This window comes from Oryctolagus cuniculus, chromosome 9 (assembly GCF_051225735.1).
Source record: "Oryctolagus cuniculus isolate XC-2025 breed Fujian yellow rabbit chromosome 9, ASM5122573v1, whole genome shotgun sequence".
NCBI classification, from domain to species: domain Eukaryota; kingdom Metazoa; phylum Chordata; class Mammalia; order Lagomorpha; family Leporidae; genus Oryctolagus; species Oryctolagus cuniculus.
In genome coordinates, this window is record NC_142875.1 from 70065845 (window position 1) to 70086141 (window position 20297).

Below are 20297 nucleotides of genomic sequence, written 5' to 3' on the forward strand. Positions count from 1 at the left end.
TTAGGGGTTTTAGCAGAGCTGTCATTATAACTTGAGTCTCCCAACTGGCCAGATGTGCCCCCGCTCCGCCTGTGCCTGCCTCAGTGTTTCTCTTTCTTAATGCTTGCTGTACTCTGCTGTAACGTGTGCCTTTTCAGCTGCACTAACACAGTAGCCACTATTTGGCTGTGGCTATTAAGAATTTGAAATGTGTACAGTCCAAGATGAGATACAAGTGTAAAGTAGACAGCAGGTTTTGAAGATTTAGTATATAAAATGAGTGCCATTTAGGTCATTAATATTCCATATTGTGTTAAATAAAATACATCATTAAAATTCTCATCTTTTTGTTTTTTATGTGCATACTAGAAAATTTAATATTGTGTATTGCTGCACTATATTTTATTGAAATAATGCTGCTTTATATTATTTAACACCAGGTTTGTTCTTTTTTTTTTTAAAGACACTTATTCAGCATCATGATCAGCCTATAAAATTTATCAATTACCAACATGGATGCAAAAAAAAAAAAAAAAAGAGAAAAAAAAGAGAGAAAAAAAAAAGACATTAAATCCTTTGCTGGAATGCTTTACACTTTCCGCAGAATAGAAACTAAAATAACCTGTCATACAAGCAGTCACACATATAGTCCTCCAGTTTTTTTGCCCATGCGCATAAGTATTGTCTAACGCATGTCTTCTTCATTGCAGCTAGGCCCTGCCACCACTATGCTTGGCTGAATTCACAATCTGTTGTAATCCGCAGCTTCCATGCCACTCTTCTGGCTCTCCCCTCCTGCTAAGCTTTGTTTCCTGGCAGCTATTAAAACCTTCTGCCCATGCCATAGCTACTGCTGCTGCTAGAACCAACATAGCCATCTTGATTTCATGGTTTGGCAAGATGTTGGCTGCCACCACCATAGGGGCCAGAGTTCTGCCTCCAAAGTTTCTTCCCTAAGTGGGTCCAGAATTTGCAGACTGATTGTTGTAACTGCCAACATCATTGCAGCTTCCACCACCTCCAAAATTTCTTCCTCTACCACTGCCTAATCCTCCTCCACTGTTGTTACAGCTGTCATAACTGGCAGTCCCGCCATAGCCACGACCCTGGTTTCTAAGTCTGTCTCCCACTTCCATATCCTCTGCTTCCTCCAGAGTAACCAGGGTTGCCTCCTCCATAACCACCATCATTACCAAATCCATTGTAACCATCCCCACTGCCAGCATCGCCGCCACCACCCCGGCTGACACCAAAGCTACAATGTCTATTGAAATTTGCTCTATGACCAAAGTTGTCATTGCCACCAAAGCCACCTCCACAACCATCACCAAAGTTCCCAGAACCTCTTGAATCTCTTGCAGTTCGTCCAAAGCACTAGGCATCTCCAGCTTCCACAGAGCCTTCCTATTTCACAGTTGTGACCAGTCGTAGGATGGTATTTCTGAACGACAGTCTCATCCAGAGTCGTGGTCATCAAAGGTCACAGAGGAAAAGCCCCTCTTCTTGCCACTGCCTTGGTCAGTCATTATCTCATTCACCGCAGTTTTCCCATCCTGTTCAAATTCATCTCCAAGAGTGTTCTTCAGTGTCTTCTTTAACACCACCAACGAAGGTGTTTTCCACAGCTGGACAGGCCCCTGAGAATCTTCCCAAGGGACAGCCCTCTTTGGTCCCACAGCTGTCCCTGCTTTCATGGCTGCATCCACCTCCTCCATGGGGTCGTGGGTGACAAACTCAAAGCCCCTGGAGCACTTGTTGTTCGGGTCTCTCATGGCCACACAGTCCGTGAGCGTTCCCCACTGTTCAGAACGGCTCCTCAGACTCTCAGCGATTGTTTCCAAGCTCAGCCCTCCAAGGAAGAGCTGCTGCAGCGGCTCACGCTCTTTAGGGGGCTCTGACTTAGACGAGGCAGTAGTGAGAAGGGAGAATTCAATGCTTCCTCGGTGGTGTCCATGGGCAGAAAGCGGTAAACCAATGAACATGTCCCCAGATTTATCCTTCACACAGAAGCAATAAAAGCGTTCTCCAAAATGTGATCTTATCTACATTACAGAAAAACAAAGGCTATGTTTGAAAAAAAAAAACTTACTAGCTATTTCAATGATGAATAACAACAGTAGCCGATGTTTGCTGAGCTCCTGGGTGCCACTTGTACCAAACACCGTGTGCATTGTCATGTTTAAAATTTAACCTGGGGTGTGAGTCCTGTAGTTGTCCTAAGTATACAAAGAAACTGAGCTACAGGTCCAAATGATATTACTGCTTTTATGGTGTGGCAGAGCTGCGGTTCAAGTCCCTGCCTCTTGGCTTCAGTGCCCGCGTCCTTAACGCCACTGGTTCTGCTCTCACGGGGCACACCCTGCAGAATCAAGTGCTTCACATGGCTCTGCAAACATGGCCAGTGACTGAGATTCTTACTTCAGAGAAGCGTTTGCCTTGTGTGACATCATTCTGGCTGCCCAAGTAGTCATTCTGGCTCATAGATGAAAAAAAAGTCAATGTCCACTATTAATACAGCATCGATGCCAGGACTGACAGCAATGGCATCCAACAGGTCCGTGTAGGAGCCAGGCATCTCCTCACGTGGCTTGGAGGGGAGCAAATATCTCAGAAAGAAAGGATTATAAACCTCTCAGTTCTGTGAACCCCACAGTCACCACCCATTATGTAAGAAAGCAGAGAAAACGGAGAGGAGGGAAGGACTATTCCAACTGGGTTGTTGGAAAAACTTAAATAATGTGTGTGAAGGCCCTGAGCACAGCACCTGGGTTAAATTAAGTCCTTAATATTATCTGTCCCTTTCCTGTTTCCCTCCCTAAAATCTAAAGTTTAGGATCCGCTACTAACTTTACTAACCATGGCACAACTCAAATGCACCCATTTCCAATTGCAAACAGATCATTGAGAGACAAACTAAGAGTTTAGCCAAATGCCCACAGAATCAGTTAAGGAGTCACACTTTCTGACTTGCTAAGATTTTCCATGCCTTTCCTCAAACATATTATTGCTATGAGAAGTGCCATCATCTTTATAGTTCCCCACATTACACTTTTGTTTTTCCCTCCCAATTCCCATTAACTGTTTTTTTTAAGCACATCTGAGACATGCATAAATTCCACTTGAAGCTTGTGGTCCATTGGAAACAGATAAGAACTTTAAAAATAACTAGAAAATTAAAATATCTTTATAATAACCATTTCCCTTACTTGTCTTAGAAGTGTCTTCTTAGAGTTGCTTTTCTTGATGCTATGTTTCTTGCATTTTTTAGAAAGATTTATTTATTTATTTGAAAGGCAGAGTGATAGAAAGGGAAAGAGATCTATCTGCTGGTTCACTCCTTAAATGGCTGCAACAGCTGGGACTGGGTCAGGCTGAAGCCAGGGCCCTGAGACTCCATCCGAGTCTTCCATATGTGTGTTAGCAACTCATATACTTGAAATATCTTGTCCTGCTTTCCCACATGTGTTGTCAGGGAGCTGGATCAGTAGAACAGCCAGGACTCAAACTGGGGCCTGAAGAGATGCCAGCATTGTAGGCAGAGACAACCTGCTGCACCACAATGCTCTGTTTCTTGCTTTTGAATTCCATTTTTCTTGTTCTCTCTTTCTCTCCCCCCTTCCCCTCTCTTGCTCCCTCTCTCCCTCCCTCCCCTATTCTAGGAAATACGTAAGTGATCTTTCAAAGATACACATGAGATCGTGAAACAAATTAATTCCAAGGAAACAAATTAATTCCAAATTATTGCAAAGAGTGAATACACAAAGAAAAGAAAGATGCAGCAGAGATTGTGATGAGGGTAAAAAATTCCAATTATGATATGTCTTTAAGAGCTTCCTGGCAGACACTGCAAAGAGGGCATGTGTGCACTTGAAAGACTCAGAGTTCATAATATACAATGCAACTGCTTGCAAGTAGAACAACCTAAGAGAAATTTTCTCAAGGAAACATTGAGTAATTTGAAAAACCATGTTCTCAACTGTAGTCTTGAAGTCCAAGGGCAAAGAGTTTATTGAAGATTTTTAAAAATTGCATTTGAGTATTCTAATGTTACTTATGTTAATCAAGTCCCTTGTGGTATGAACATTTCTTGGTGTTCAGTCACAAATCCTTGCCCAGGTTTCTATAGCAGGTGCTGGCTGATCTTATCTAGAGCAACTCCCCTACCTTCCCCAACCCAGAAGGACTGTATTGAATAGCCTTGTCATGCTGATTTTCTTAAGGAATTATTTTCAGTCTATTGCTGCTTTTCTCAAGGATCTTCAGTAACTCCTTACTGGCCACTGAAAATTCAAACTTGAGTTTCTCTATGGCAATGATACTTCTTACTGCGACCTACCAGTGTTACGCTGAAGAAGGAAAGTTTACTTGAGTTGCAAAAATCTTGGAGAGGGAGAAGAAGTGAAAGTCTAGGAGGGACCATGGAATTAGTGATTAGGAGACTATGGAGTCATCTTCAAGAGAGCAGTCTGTGTAAAGTGGCTGGGGGAGAGCTAGGCTTACATTTAGGGTCATATGGTTTGGCGCATAGATGTTCTCTTCTTGTTTAATGTGGGCTTTAGGTTTGTCATCCTTTTTTGGATTCCTGTTGTGGTTACACCACTTACCGCTTTAAACAAGGTACCTAAGCTTGTTCTACCTGAGTTTTCTTATCTTTTGCACTCTGTAAGGGCTAGCTGCTCATCGTCCTGGGGTGAGGCAGGGCCTCTTTGTGTGGAACACAACACTTCTTTTCTCAAAAGAGCCTGCATCTCTTTTACTTGCTACATATTCTCTCCCATCACTTATTTAAAAAAAAAACTCTGAAAAGAACATTTAAAACATAAAGCTAGAAAAACAATTGCTTAGTTTTGTCAGATTAAAAACCATAGGAAATATAGGATGGGAGACTTAAAATGTAATGGACTAGGCATTCTAGAAGATACATCAACAGTTGCCCAATAGTAAACTCTCAAAGACACAGGAGCACATGGACTCTTCTAAGGTGCCGTTTGTCCAGTGATATTCAGCAGTCAGTACCTCTTTCTAAAGGAGTCTCCTGCTTGTTCTGAGGTGCAGTAAAAAGGTCAGATGCTTTGCTTTTGCTTCAGGGTCCTCTCGTACTGCCATCAGCTATGAAAATAACACCAAAGATTCTCAAAATTTATCGTCTGAAACTCCACCTGCATTCAGCCATGGCCCATGTTTCCATGAGCTCATTTTTCATCAAATCAATTATTTATGAAATTCAATTTTAGAAGCAGTGGATCCAGAATCATGCCTTGCGTGCATCAAAGTCCTCACAGTCAAAGCACCTGGCCTCAGTCTTCTTTCTGAAACCACTGAAAACAACTAAAATGGGTTTTGAAAATTAGGAAAGAAAATACACATAAGACTTGAAGACAATCCAACTTCTGACAGGTGCAGTCAGGCTGAGCGTAGTTGAGGGATGAGGCTGGAAGCAGAGGGGTGACTCTGTAAAGCTCAGGTGCTGCAGAGACTGAGTGGGTTGCTTATTCTAATGAGCAGAACCACTGGGCTTGTAGAGCTATGAGGTCTGAGTCGGAAGGAGGCAAGTTTTGGGCATCCCTGACCCTTCTGAGAGGGCATAGCTGAATGGACAAAGAGCCATATCATTTCTGCTAAAAAGCAGCAGCGTACTTTGGAAACGTATATTCATTAAATAAAAGTTAAAAAAAAAAAAAAAAGAAAATATGTAAATAGGCAGAAGGTATGCATGATATCTATTGAGAGTCTTAAGGATGTTCCAGGGTCATTTTGAACTTCTTCATTCTCATGCTGTTTCATATGCTTATGGGCTGAGCTGTTGGATAGAATAGCTTTACTCTTAATTCTTGTCCTGCCGTCATAATGACTGTGTAATTATATGGCTGCTATTCATTTGTTAACTCCATCTGACCCTAATTCTAAGTTGTCTCTTGTTACATTTTAGTATCATATACATTTGCTCAGATGTAGTTGTAGTAGATCATTTATGATTTCTCTCCGTAGCTAATGAGAGTGTGGTCTGTTTACTACCATTCAGTCCTCTTTAATACAGGAGAGGAATGAATTGTTTTGCATAATTGTAGTTATGTATTTTAGAATTTTTGTTTTGCTCTGTTTTCATCAATTATCATGTTAATATTATAATAATACGAATAGAACAGATTGCATGTTATTCATAGGTACAATTCTAAGAATATAAAGATACTTCCCTCCCTCAAAAAAAAAAAAAAAAAAAAAAGCAGCAGCATGGAAGTGCGGGCCATTGGCCTTGGAGCTGAAGGGAAATGAATGCTGAATCCCTCCTTGTTGGTCAGCATGGCTGGCAAAACCTACTTCCTGCTAAGGACAGAGACCCGACCGCTGGACAGAGAGAAATCCAAGCTGATGGCTGATCCAGCTCATTCCCTGGCCTCTTTACCATATCATCCTTTAAGAACATCCCTATAAATAACAGTCCACCTAAAACTATGAGTAATCTCATAACAGATGACTAATCAAGCCAAAGGGATTTGCATGGAACGTAAGGCAAATATATCACAAGAAAAATAACTGAGAGGGAAATAAAAAGCAGATTAATACTCCATAAGATTATACCCTACTATAGATAAAAATTATAGAGAAATCTGTTTTCACACAAGTGAGTATAAAAATGGCTTTTCTGAAGCAATAATTGAAAGAACTATGCTAACTCAAGTAAGAGATAACTAAACAGCTGAGTGTTTTTTTTTTAATAAAAAAAAAGAAATTGTCTAGCCTGACTATGGGAAGAAATGACATAATTACAGGAGTAAAAATTAACATTAGAAGAAGTAGAAACAGAGACACTGAAACAAGCAAGGATAAAGAATATAGACTTGGAAAAAACATAAAGGAAAATAAATAGGAAAGAACCAAATGTTTACAATGATAGTGCGAGATGGGTGGATATGGAAAATAGGAAAAGGAATTTCAGCTTTCACATGAATGATGTCCCTATTAGAGGAAACAGAGCAAATATTCAGATAGAATAGAATAAATATTTTCTCAAGTAAAAATATCTAAATCCACAGTTTTGAGGTGGGCCCAGTTTTTTCTGGAAAGAAATAAAGTCAGCAAAGTCAACCGTGTGATATGGCTGAGTAAAAATCACTAACCTGAAAAGACAGAATAAGAATATGAGTTTCAAAAAATTAAACAGTAATAACAGGAAAAATTTAAGTTCAGTCTCAAACTTTTTGATAGCAATATTAACTAATATTAATAACTAACTAAGCAATATTAATATTTCTAATATTAACTATTAGAAAATGGCAAAAAATGTTGTCAAGTCCTCAGAAAATGTCTAGCCCAAGAATTTTCTGCGTAGTCTAATTGTTTGATATTCCTAAGCATGTAAGAACTACAGAAAATAAAGAATTAGTGTGTCCTTTCTTCAAATAACAAGAAAATATTTGAAGATGCCCATCAAGAGAGCTGAAGAGGGGCTAAGGGTGGTGATGAGGCTAGGCATTGAATTTGTCAAATAAAGGAATAGGGATAGGCAACTGGAGGAACTGTGTTCATAGAACAGAATTTAACATAGAAATAATAATAACAAAGCAAGTAAAAAATTCAAGATAGAGCAAAGGAGAAAAGGCAGTATATGTATGAATTCTTAATAATTTGTAGCATGATTTCCAAACCTACTGTTTAAATGATAAACCAAGTATTAGAAGTGCTAATGTAATACTTAAAAGTATAAAGATAACAACTAGAAGCATTCATGATGATTATCAGAAGCCAGAATTGGGCAGTGTAGGATAGGCAAGGTGAAAGAAGTAAGTGTAGTAATTTTCTAATCTCCTATTGTCATAAGACACTATCTTACAATTTTTAAAAGTGTGATAAATCATGTTTGGGCCAGAAACATACAATTTTGTTAGTAGTAATATTACAGACGGCATCACATGCATAAATAAGCCAAAAGTATGAATTACTTTTTTATAATTTTTAAATTTTTAATTAGTTTTTAACAGATTCAATGCGATTTGTAGATATAGTTCTCTCCTTGATATATAATGCTATCCCCTTCTTCCCTCCCTCTCTCTTCCATCATCTTTCTTTCTCCTTTTTTTTTTTTTTTTTAGTTTTTGAGGTAACACATTTTAAAATTCCATTTTAAAAATGTAAAAATTAAATACAGTAAAAAGGCTTAATACTTCACTAAATAAGCAGTTTAACAAGTATAAACCAAAAAGACCCTAGTTTAGTGGGAATATAGACAATGGCCATAAACAATAATTGAGTGGAAGAATGATGACTTCACCCATATACAATAAATTTTAAAGTATTAACAGATTATTAAAACTGTTGTAGTATGTTAGTATAACATTCTTAATCATTGGTTTCACAAAGTTATAAAATGAAGTTTTACAAAACCATATTTGCAGCAACACTGCAAATACATTTATTTCTTTTCTCTATTTTTTGTTTTTGAATTTTAGCTCCCACATATAAGGGAGAACATGCAATACTTGTCTTTTTGAATCTAGCTTATTTCACTTAACATGATGTTCTCCAGTTGCATCCATTTTGCTGCAAATGGTAGAATTTGTTCTTTTTTATAAATGAATACTATTCCATTGTGTATATATACCACATTTTCTTTATCCATTCATCTGATGATAGGCACCTTGATTGATCCCAAATGTTGGCTATTGTGAACAGTGGAGGCTTTTTTTTCCTTTAAGATTTGGAATATATCATCCCACTTTCTTCTGCCATGAAGGATTTCAAGAAGTCTGATGTTAATCTAATTCACTTTTCTTTATATTTAATGACATGTTTCTCTTATGGTCTTTAGGATTCTCTCCTTGTTTTTAACTTTGACAGTTTTATGATGATATGCCTTGGAGAAGACCTTTCTTGGTTGAGTCTGCTTGGGGTTCTTTGAGCTTCTCGTATCTGCATGTCTATGTCTCTTTCAAGACCTGGGAAATTTTCAACTGTTATTTCGTCTATCAGCTTTTCAATGCCTTTTTCCTTTTCTTCTCCTTCAGGAATACTTGGGATAAGGATGAGCTGCCAAGATAGTGGTGAGAGCTTAGCGGTGGGGGTGGGGGGGGTAGAACTTGAAAGTCAGAGTAACACAGAGAGAGAAGGAGAGGCAGAGAGAGAGAGAGAGAGAGGTCTTCCATCCTCCGGTTCACTCCCCAGTTGGCTGCAACGGCCAGAGCTATGCTGATCTGAAGCCAAGAACCAGGAGCCTCCTCCATGTTTCCCCATACCGGTGCAGGGGCCCAAGGACTCGGGCCACCCTCCACTGCTATCCCAGGCCATAGTAGAGAGCTGGATTGGAAGTGTAGCAGCAGAGACTCAAACAGGCGCCCATATGGGATGCCAGCACTGCAGGAGGCGGCCTCACCCACTACGCCACAGTGCCAGCCTCATAAATAAATCTTTTTTTTTTTTTTTAAAAAGAAGCATGGGCCGGCGCCGCGGCTCACTAGGCTAATCCTCCGCCTAGCGGCGCCGGCACACCGGGTTCTAGTCCCGGTTGGGGCGCCGGACTCTGTCCCGGTTGCCCCTCTTCCAGGCCAGCTCTCTGCTGTGGCCAGGGAGTGCAGTGGAGGATGGCCCAGGTGCTTGGGCCCTGCACCCCATGGGAGACCAGGAAAAGCACCTGGCTCCTGGCTCCTGCCATCGGATCAGCGCGGTGCACCGGCCGCAGCGTGCCGGCCGCGGCGGCCATTGGAGGGTGAACCAACGGCAAAGGAAGACCTTTCTCTCTGTCTCTCTCTCTCACTGTCCACTCTGCCTGTCAAAAAAAAAAAAAAAAAAAAAGCATGAGGTCATGCAGGTTCCACTTTTAATGAGATTAATGCCCTTGTCAAAGTAACTCAGCCTTGGAGGCAGCAGATGGCGCAAGTAGTTGGGTCCTAGCACCCATGGGGGAGACTCGGAGTCCTGCACTCCTGGCCTCAGCCCAGCTGTTGTGGGCATTTGGGGAGTCAGTTAGTAGGTGGGAGATCTCTGTCTTTGTCAGCTGTTTCTGTCTGCCTCTCTCTTTCAAATGAAAAAAAATGTCTTGAGGCAACCTTTTAGTCCTTCCACTATGTGAGGACACAAAGAAGGTTGCATCCATGAGGAATGAGCCCTCATAAGAAACCAAATCAAATGGTGACTTGATGTTGACTTCCCAGGCTCCAGATCTGTGAGCAATATAAGTTTCTGTTGATGATAAATCATCAGTCCAAGGCATTTTGTCATGGAGGTCAGAATATGTTAAGAAGTTAGCTCAGGGTGAGTTAAAGACAAAGATACTAGAGACAAAGAGCATTTTGTAATGAAAAAAGATATAATCCATACTGAAGGTCTAATTTTCATGAATTTTTAAAATTTTATTTCATTTTGTTTATTTGAAAGGCCAAGTTCAAGAGAGGAAGAGAGGTGGTGGAGGAGGATTGATTTTCTATCCACTAATTCACTCCCAAAAATGGCTTACAAGGGGCCAAGACTGGGCCAGACCAAATCCAAGGGTCTGGAACTCCATTGAGGTCTCCCAGATGGCAGGGACCCAAGCACTTGGGCCATCTTTTGCAGCCTTTCCAAGCTCATTATCAGGACACTGGATCAGAAATGGAGCAGCCTGGACTTGAACCGGTGCTCTTATGGGATGCTGGCTTCACAGGTGGTGGCTTACTCCACTGTGCACAACTCTAGCCCCTGAATCTTTATATATACACTATGAAGGCATCAAAACTCATAAATCAGAAACTACTAGGGATATAAAAAGAACAAAGTAAAGAGGAGCTTACCGGTACAAGAGACTTTAATTCACGTGTAAGGAAAAATCCTTTAAGAATAAATTGGTCCTGGCCGGCGCCGCGGCTCACTAGGCTAATCCTCCGCCTAGCGGCACCGGCACACCGGGTTCTAGTCCCGGTCGGGGTGCCGGATTCTTTCCTGGTTGCCCCTCTTCCAGGCCAGCTCTCTGCTGTGGCCAGGGAGTACAGGGGAGGATGGCCCAAGTCCTTGGGCCCTGCACCCCATGGGAGACCAGGAGAAGTACCTGGCTCCTGCCATCGGATCAGTGCGGTGTGCTGACCGCAGCGCGCCGGCCTCAGCAGCCATTGGAGGGTGAACCAACGGCAAAAGGAAGACCTTTCTCTCTGTCTCTCTCTCTCACTGTCCACTCTGCCTGTCAAAAAAAAAAAAAAAAAAAAAAGAATAAATTGGTCCTAAATAGAATAATTTTTAAGCTAGATCTCTCTACCCAATAGTCACACACACACATACTTGTTTTTCTAGTTATATATGTATTGCCAAGATGGGGAATATGTCTTCTTTTCAAACTGTGCAACATTAAAAAAGCTGCAACAGGGGCTGGCATTGTAGCATAGTGGATAAAGCTGCCACCCGTGATACAGGCATCCCATAAAGACATTCGTTCAAGTCCTGGCTGCTCCATCCAATCTAGCTCCCTGTTAACAGCCTGGAAAAGCAACCTGGCCCAGCACTGGCCATTGTGGCCATCTAGGGAGTGAGCTAACAGATGGAAGATTTTTTTCTCTCTCTCTCTTCCTCGTGTGTGTGTGTGTGTGTTCTTCTTTCTCCCTCTGTAACTCTTTCAAATAAATTAGTTAATTTTTTAAAACTGCAACAGGAATTCTCAATAGATTTCAAAGCTGGACTTTAATAAAAAAAAAAAAAAGTCCGTAAATGTATTACAAAAGTAGACACGCAAAACTCCACTATCCAGATATTTAAAAGCCACATACAAAGATCAGAATGTGCTATGGCAAAAGTACAGAAAAGAGCATTTTTTAATTTCATGGCAGAGAATTGCCACACCACTTGATGGGCTCATTGCTTCATTAAAAAAAAAAAAAAAGATTTATTTGAAAGGCAGAGTTAGGGTGTGGGGGGAGAGGAAGGGAGAGAGAAAGAGAGAGAGAGACAGACACATCTTTCACCTGCTGGTTACTCCCCAAATGGCTGCAAAGGCTAGGGCTGGGCAAGGACAAAGTCAGAAACCAGGGGCTTCTTCCAGGTCTCCCACACTGGTGCAGGGACCCAAGCACTTGGGCCTTCTTCCATTGCTTTTCCCAGCCCATTAGCAGGGAGCTGGATTGAAAGTGGAACAGTTGGGACTTGAACCGGCACCCATGTGGGATACCAGCATCTCAGGTGGCAGCTTAACCTGCTATGCCACAATGGCAATCCCTCATTGCTTAATTTTCTAAGGTTTCTTGCCTCCTCCCAAAAAGAGGGAAGAATGAAATTTATTTCTTCAACATTGCTCTTAGAAATAAACCGTTAAGTAGAAGTATGGATAAAGTGAGGATGTCATCACAAAGATGGCACTACTGTTGTATTGTCTTTGGGATCTGAGGACAGCGCTCCCGGACAATCCTGCCTTCCATCTTGTCTGTGCTGGGCCTGATTTAGTTGTGTGCTGCTGAAATACCCTTTGTACTTCATACCTTGCAGCTACAAAGACATTCTTTTCACCTCTAAAGTTCATTCTGGAGGCCTTAGTAGCTTAGAAACCCTGATTTCACTTTCTTCAATTTCAGTTATACTGTCAATTGCAGTTGGAAAATACCGAATGGAAAATCCCACAGATAAGCAACTCATATATCTGAAATTGCTTGTCATTCTGAGTAGCACAATGAATTCTCACTCTGTACTGCTCCATCCCTCCCAAGATGTCAATCATTGATTTTTCCAGTGTATCTGTGCTATATGTGCTACTTGCCCACTTGTCACTGGGTAGACCTCTTGATTATTAGACTGACTGTTATGGAATCACAGTACTTGTGTTCACATAACCTTTATTTTGTTTAATAATGGCCCCAAAGCAAAAAGTAGTGATCCTGGCAATTTTATTATAGCATAGTGTCAAAGTTTTATTATTATTATTATTATCATTCATTGCTGTTAGTATTTTACTGGCTTCATTTATAAATTAAACTTTATCATAGGCATGTAATGTGTAGGAAAATATACAGTATATAGATACTCTCTAGTTTCAGGTTTCCATTGGTGATCTTGGAATATGCACCTCACCCCATGGTTATGTGGGGACTACTGTGTAGAACAGCCTGCTCCCATTAAGTCTATTTGTTCCCTAGTCCAAACCACAGCTTCCCACATAACCCAGATGTATTGAGATTGTGCTTTCCCGACTCACTCAAGGCCTTGACCACTCATTTTCCTGGAAAGCATTTTGTAAATGGTTGAGAGAACTAATGTATTACTGTGTCCCAGAGACATTGTTCAGGTTATCTTCTCCAGGGACATATTATAGTATTGAGTAATTATCTTCTGATGATGCCTGGTTTCTGCATATGTTGCTCTGTTTTTATATTAATTATCCTTCACTTACATGTAGATAGTTGTTAAGAAAATAGCCTTTGATTGAGAAAAAAATGATGTCAGCACAACATGAAACCCTACCTTGGAGCAGGCATTTAGCTTAATGGTTGACTGCATCCTATATTGGGGTACAGATTCTATTCCCAGCGTTGATTCATAACTCTAGCTTCCTTCCAATGAAGACCCTGGAGGTAGCAATTATGACTCAAATAATTAGAATTCTGTCACCCATGTGGGAAACCTAAATTGAGTTTGTCTTCTGGCTCTTGTCCCAGCCCAGCCCTGGCCATTGTGGACATTTGGTAAGTAAATCAGAAGGTGGTAACACTCTCTCTCTCTCTTGACAGCCCATTTCAATACTTTTGTTAAAAACTAGAGTGGGGGAGGATTTTGAAGAATTTCCTATGATAAAATTTACTGCATTCATCACACTATTCAATCCATTCTTCAATATTATAGTAAAATTCTTTGCAGCAAAAGCATCCTGGTGCAGTATTATGTGGGATAAAAAGAGGGGCTACTTTCTTATGAAGGCAATGGATCTTGCATTTTTCTTAGAGAGTATCAGGGGCAGAATCAATGCAAAATGATTCACATATGTCAAGCATTAACTTATGCTTTCCAAAAGCACTTGTGACAGGGCTGAACGCATCCATTCCTTTGTAGTTGTTTGCAATGGTTCACAGAACAAGCATTCTTTGATCTGTTTCTCCTTTATGTATATCACAGACACAGGGAGCTCACTACAGCTATCATCCTCAAATGATCTAGGTGAATACCCACATCAAGAGGGCTAATGTAAATATCTCCTATAACTTGCTCCTTAATGAATTCTAGAACAGATCACCTCATTTTCTTGGGGACAAATTGTTCTTTTCTACATCTGCTTTTAATACTTTCTTTTTCAGAACTTATAGCAATCTGAGTTTTCAGAATTTTCTGAGTATTGTAGAAATTTCTTTCCTTTTCCTTACAAATATGCAACAGGACAAGAAACGTACCATAAGCATGGACTTCTTGGGTGCCAAACTCAAACATTTCAAGACATTTCTAGAAACAATTTCTTTTTATTAAAAAAGATTTTATTTATTTACCTAAGAGGTAGAGTTACAGACAGTGAGAGGGAGAGACAGAGAGAAGGGTCTTCCATCCTCTGGTTCACTCCCCAATTGGCTTCAATGGCCAGAGCTGAGCCAATCCAAAGCCAGGAGCCAGGTACTTCTCCAGGTCTCCCATGCAGGGGCCCAAGTGCCTGGGCCATCTTCCACTGCTTTCTCAGGCTACAGCAGAGAGCTGGATCGAAAAGTGGAGCAGCCAGGACTAGAACCAGCATCCATATGGGATGCCGGCACCACAGGTGGAGGATTAGCCTACTGCACCACAGCACTGGCCCTTATAGAAACAATTTCATTTCCAGCTGCAGAGACTTATTTTGATGAAATGTTGGACTGCTGTGTTGGTTTGAACATGTAGTTTAAAAATAATGAATTGCAAATGATGCATTGCTGTCCATAGACATTGCACAGCAAACCTCTAAGAAATATAGCCCTGCTCCCATTTGTGTTTTCCCAGAGAAATGACATGAAATTTTACTGAGTGAACAAGCCCTTGCATTGCCTGTATTACCTGTGTGAGCATTTTGATAGCCATTAATCCATGATAAACAGTTTCCACATTCTAAGCCCAGGGCTAAGTGCTTTATAAGTATTACTGGATATCTTTCACAACAACACAATGTGGGTAAGGATTATTGTTAACCATCATTTTAGAGAGGCAAAAAATGATGCTTAAGAGGGTTTAGAAGATTGGTTTTTCAAATCCAGTTTCTCTCAAAAGGACCCAATATTGCTAGAGAAATAGATAATTCCAAGTCTGGAGCAGAAAATGTACACATGAGTCTAAAAAACCTTGTCTTATCAGATGGCAATGGAACTAGTAAAGACTAGTAAGGTTAGGGTGACCAACTCATCTGAGGTTGCTCAGAAGTCTCCCTGTTTTCAAACTTAAAGTCTCACAGCACAGGAAAGCCCTCAATCCCAGCAAAACTGGGACAGTGGCCATGTCAAAGGTCACATCAGAGGGACAAAATAGGCTCCCATGGGACAAAGATAAGAAATTTTGAGAATTAGAATGAATTAACATATACCAAACACATGTGAACCCATGAATTAATGACACTAAAAAACAGAACAGGCACACAACTAATTGGTCACCATCAGAAAGAACTGATTTATTATTTTGAGAATCAGCAATTTATCTAGCCTTTCTTAAGCAAATATGGTATCCAGACTGTAAATGATGGAGAATTTCTTTTTCATGGAAGTATTCTATCTAATGCACAAAGAGGGAAAATAAAATTAGAATATCAACATTTTGCAACCTCCAAAACTCTACCTAGGCATTGAGTATAAATTGCTGCTAGAAAAACTAACTCCATTTAATTTATGATGAATTCTCATGCCAAAAAATTGCCTCTAAATCTGAATCTGCTTCTAATCAAGTCTGTAGATCCAAACACAGGAAACCCAGAGGACAGAGAAGGACATTGAACACCCAGGATGCAATCCAGAAAATGCTGATTGTGGGAAATTTACAGGGCAAACAACCAGTTTACTTCCAGCAATTCTTGCATGGTAAGCCAATAAGGGCATGGTGAATGGCTGAGTCTTTGAGGATTTACTGAGCATGACTCCAGAAGCTCAGAATTCCCTGAGTGCTGGGAACAGACATAGCAGAGGGCTCCAGGCTCACACTGTGGAGCACAGATTCTTTGTTTAGTTCATGTGCTGAGTGAGTTCTGTGTAAGGGGGTGGGGTGGCGGAGGGAGGTTGCAGGCACAGAGAAAGGCAGAAGCAGTGATCATGACAGCCGGGGCGATCACCCCCTCTCCCCTACTGACTACAGAGGACAACTACAAACTGATCATAGCTTGTCCCACCTACAAACTGACCATAGCTTGCTGGCTCCATCCAGCACGTATCTCTGAATACACCCTAAAACTGCAGGCATTCCACTATACCTAGAGGTACATTCCCAAAAACTAAGACCAAAGGAGATGCCAACAAATATTTCTCCAGATTCATAAAAATAAATGTAGAAATTCAAGAAACATGAACAAGAAGACAAAATATCTTCTCAAAAAAAGAACACAATAATACTTCAATATTATATTGTGACCATAAGGAGATTGATGAAATGACTGAAAAGGAATTCAAAAGAATGGTTGTAAGATTACTCAGAACACAGAGAAGCAATTACATGAGTTAAAGAAAACTGTGAATGATGTGGGTAAGAAAGAAATACTAGAAATGAAGAATTCATGTGTTGAATAAAGCATACAGTGGAAAACCTAAGCAACAGACTCAGTGAAACAAAAGAAACAATATGCAAGCTAGAAGACAAAGCTTTTGAAATATCTCAGAAAAAAAGAAGAAGAAATTAAAAAAACTGAAAACAGAGTTCAGGATCTATGCGATATCATCAAATGACCAAATATACAAATCACAGGCATTCCTGAAGGAGTGGAAAAAGCAGAATGACTTAGAAAACTTATTTAGTGAAATAATAGCAGAAAATTTCCCTGATTTGGACAAAGATATGGACATCCAAGTCTAAGAAGCACATAATTGATTTTTTTTTTTTTAAGCCTTCTGGCTTTTTTTTTTTTTTTTTTTTTTTTTTTTTTTTGATAGGCAGAGTTAGACAGCGAGAGAGAGAGACGGAGAGAAAGGTCTTCCTTTGTTGTTGGTTCACCCCCTAAATGGCTGCTATGGCCGGTGCGCTGCGCCAATCCAAAGCCAGGAGGCAGATGCTTCCTCCTGGTCTCCCATGTGGGTGCAGGGCCCAAGCACTTGGGCCATCCTCCACTGCCTTCCCAGGCTACAGCAGAGAGCTGGACTGGAAGAGTTGCAACCGGGACAGAATCTAGTGCACCGACCAGGACTAGAACCTGGGATGCCGGCACCACAGGCGGAGGATTAGCCTAGTGAGCGGCAGCACCGGCCAAGGAAGCATATAGTATCGCAAATAGACATGATCAGAGAAGATCTTCACCATAACAGATTATACTGAAAGTTTCAAAACTAAAACACAAAGAACAAATCCTAAAATGCACAAGAGAGAAATGCCAGATTACCTTTAATGGTTCCTCAATTATACTGACAGGGGATTTCACATCAGAAATCCTGCAGGTTAGTAGAAGATGGAAAGATACAGAACAAATCCTTAAAGAAAAAAACTGTCAGCCCAAAATATTGTACCTAACAAAGCTCTTGTTTATAAATGAAGGTGAAATAAAGATCTTCTGGCTGGCGCCATGGCTCAATAGGCTAATCCTCCACCTGTGGCGCCGGCACCCTGGGTTCTAGTCCCGGTCGGGGCACCGGATTCTGTCCCGGTTGCCCCTCTTCCAGGCCAGATCTCTGCTGTGGCCAGGGAGTGCAGTGGAGGATGGCCCAAGTGCTTGGGCCCTAAACCCCATGGGAAACCTGGAGAAGCACCTGGCTCCTGCCATCGGATCAGCGCGGTGCACCGGCCGCGGCAGCCATTGGAGGGTGAACCAACGGCAAAGGAAGACCTTTCTCTCTGTCTCTCTCTCACTGTCCACTCTGTCCAAAAAAAAAATCTTCTAAGACGAACAAAAATTGAAAAAAATTGTCACCACATGGGCAGCCTTACGAATGATACTTAAGGAATGTGCTACACACAGAAAGAGAGAAAGATAATCAGCATCATGAAAGAATGTGAAAGCAGAAAGCCTCCTAATAGTAGTACAAAAGAGATCCAAAACAAAAATAGGAATATTTATGGAAAATGGCAAGACCAAATCATTACTTATTAGTAATAACCTTAAATGTAAATGGACTAAACTCTCCAATTGAAAGACACAGACTGCAGGATTGGCACTGTGGTATGGTAAGGGTAAGCTTCCACCTCTGGCATCAGCATTCCATATGTGTGCCAATTTGTGTCCCGGCTGCTTCTATTCTGATCCAGCTCTCTCCTAATGTGCCTGGGAAAGCAGTGAATGATGGCCCAAGTCCTTGGGCTCCTACATCCCTGAAGAAGCTTCTAGATCCTGACTTTGAATCTGCCCAGCTCTGGCCATTGCAGCCATTTAGGGAGTAAGCCAGCAGATGGAAGTCCTTTCTGTCTCCACTTCTCTCTTTCTGTTACTCTACTTCTCAAATGAATAAATAAAATCTTTAAAAAATACTAATTAAAAAAAAGATACTGACTGGCTGAGTGGATTAAAAAACAGACCATTTCTATGCTGCCACAAGAAACACATCTCACCAACAAAGATACACACAAACTGAAAGTGAAAAGATGGAAAAAGATAATCCATATAAATGGGAATAAAATCAAGTGGAAGTAGCTATCTTAATATCAGAAAAATAGACTTCAAATCAAAGACTATGAAGAGAAACAAATAAGGTCATTATCTAATGATTAAAGGACCAGCTCAACAGGAAGATTAGACTATATAGTAAATGTGTATGCACCCAATGCTAGAGCACCCAGCTATTTATTTATTTTTTATATTTATCTATTTATTTATTTGAAAGTCAGAGTTACATAGAGAGAGAAGGAGAGGCAGAGAGAGAGAGAGAGGGAGAGAGAGAGAGAGGTCTTCCATCCACTGGTTCACTCCCCAGTTGGCTGCAATGGCTGGAGCTGTGCCAATCTGAAGCCAGGAGACAGAAGCCTCCTCTGGGTCTCCCACATGGGTGCAGGGCCCAAGTACTTGGGCCATCTTCTACTGCTTTCCCAGGCCATAGCAGAGAGCTGGAACATAAGTGGAGCAGCTGGGACTCAAACTGGCAAACTGGCGTCCATATGGGATGCCAATACTGCAGGCAGCAGCTTTACCAGCTATGCCACAGTGCCAACCCTGCACCCAGCTATTTAAAACAAATGTTCATAGATCCTAAGGAAAATATATATTCTAATACAATAATAATGAGAGACTTCAACACCCCACTTTCATCAATGGGCAAATTAACTAGGCAAAAAATCCACAAAAAAATAACATAGCCAATCTACACTATTGACCAAATGGATCTAACTGGTATCTATGTAACATTTCTTCTCCCAGCTGCAGAATACACATTCTTTTCATCAGTGCATGGAACATTCTGTAGCACAGACAATATGCCAGGCCACAAAACAAGCCTCAACAAATTCAAAAAAATTAGTTCTCTTCTTAGGATTATAGCTATAAAATACATGAAATCTGTTCTCTTTATAGTAATAAAATGTTTTTAAAATGTCAATTCCTTTAATCCCAGAGCACAGACACACATACAAATGATGGCAGAGTCTAGAGATCAAAAGATAACTTCAGAGGCATCAACCAATTGCAATATGTAAATATTATATGGAAGCTGATTCAAGCTCTTAAAAATTGGCATGTTTTTAATAATTATAAATTTAAATATTGATTGCGTATTTGATTATAAAGAGTCATTCCTAAGTTTTAAGTGTGATAATGTTGTTGTAGTTTTGTTTTAAAAGAATCCTTAGGTTTTAAAGATATATACTATAAACATACTATGAAATTGCTATGAATAAAGTGATATAAAACATTATCTGGGATGTGCTTCAGGATAATATAGAGTGAGGCTGGGTAGTAGATTACAATATAAATGAAAGATTGAGTTAATAATTGTTGAGGGTGGGTACATGGGATACACGAGGACAAATATGTGGGGATCCTATATTATTTCATCTATTCTAATTTTTTAAAATTCTTCAGAGAGAGAGAATACCAAGTTTTTAATGCCTCATAGCTAGAATGTGCATGAATCAGGATTTAAACAAATACAATTAAGACTGTTGTAGTCTAGAGCTGCTTTTATTCAGTGCTGTATCGCCTCCAAAAAATCTTGAAATGTGGATATTGAAAGATGATGAAAAAATGCAATGTAGTACTCCTCAGCTTCCCAGTACTAATCATTGCAGAACCTAAGTTGGCACATGGACCCTGTGAATTG

The 20297-nt window shown here is 40.5% G+C and overlaps 1 pseudogene; it reads right to left on the minus strand.

Annotated features, from left to right (window-relative positions):
* Positions 1 to 801: 801 nt before the first annotated feature.
* LOC149124601 (heterogeneous nuclear ribonucleoprotein A1-like) overlaps positions 802 to 20297 on the minus strand; it is a 36585-nt pseudogene continuing 17089 nt past the window's right edge.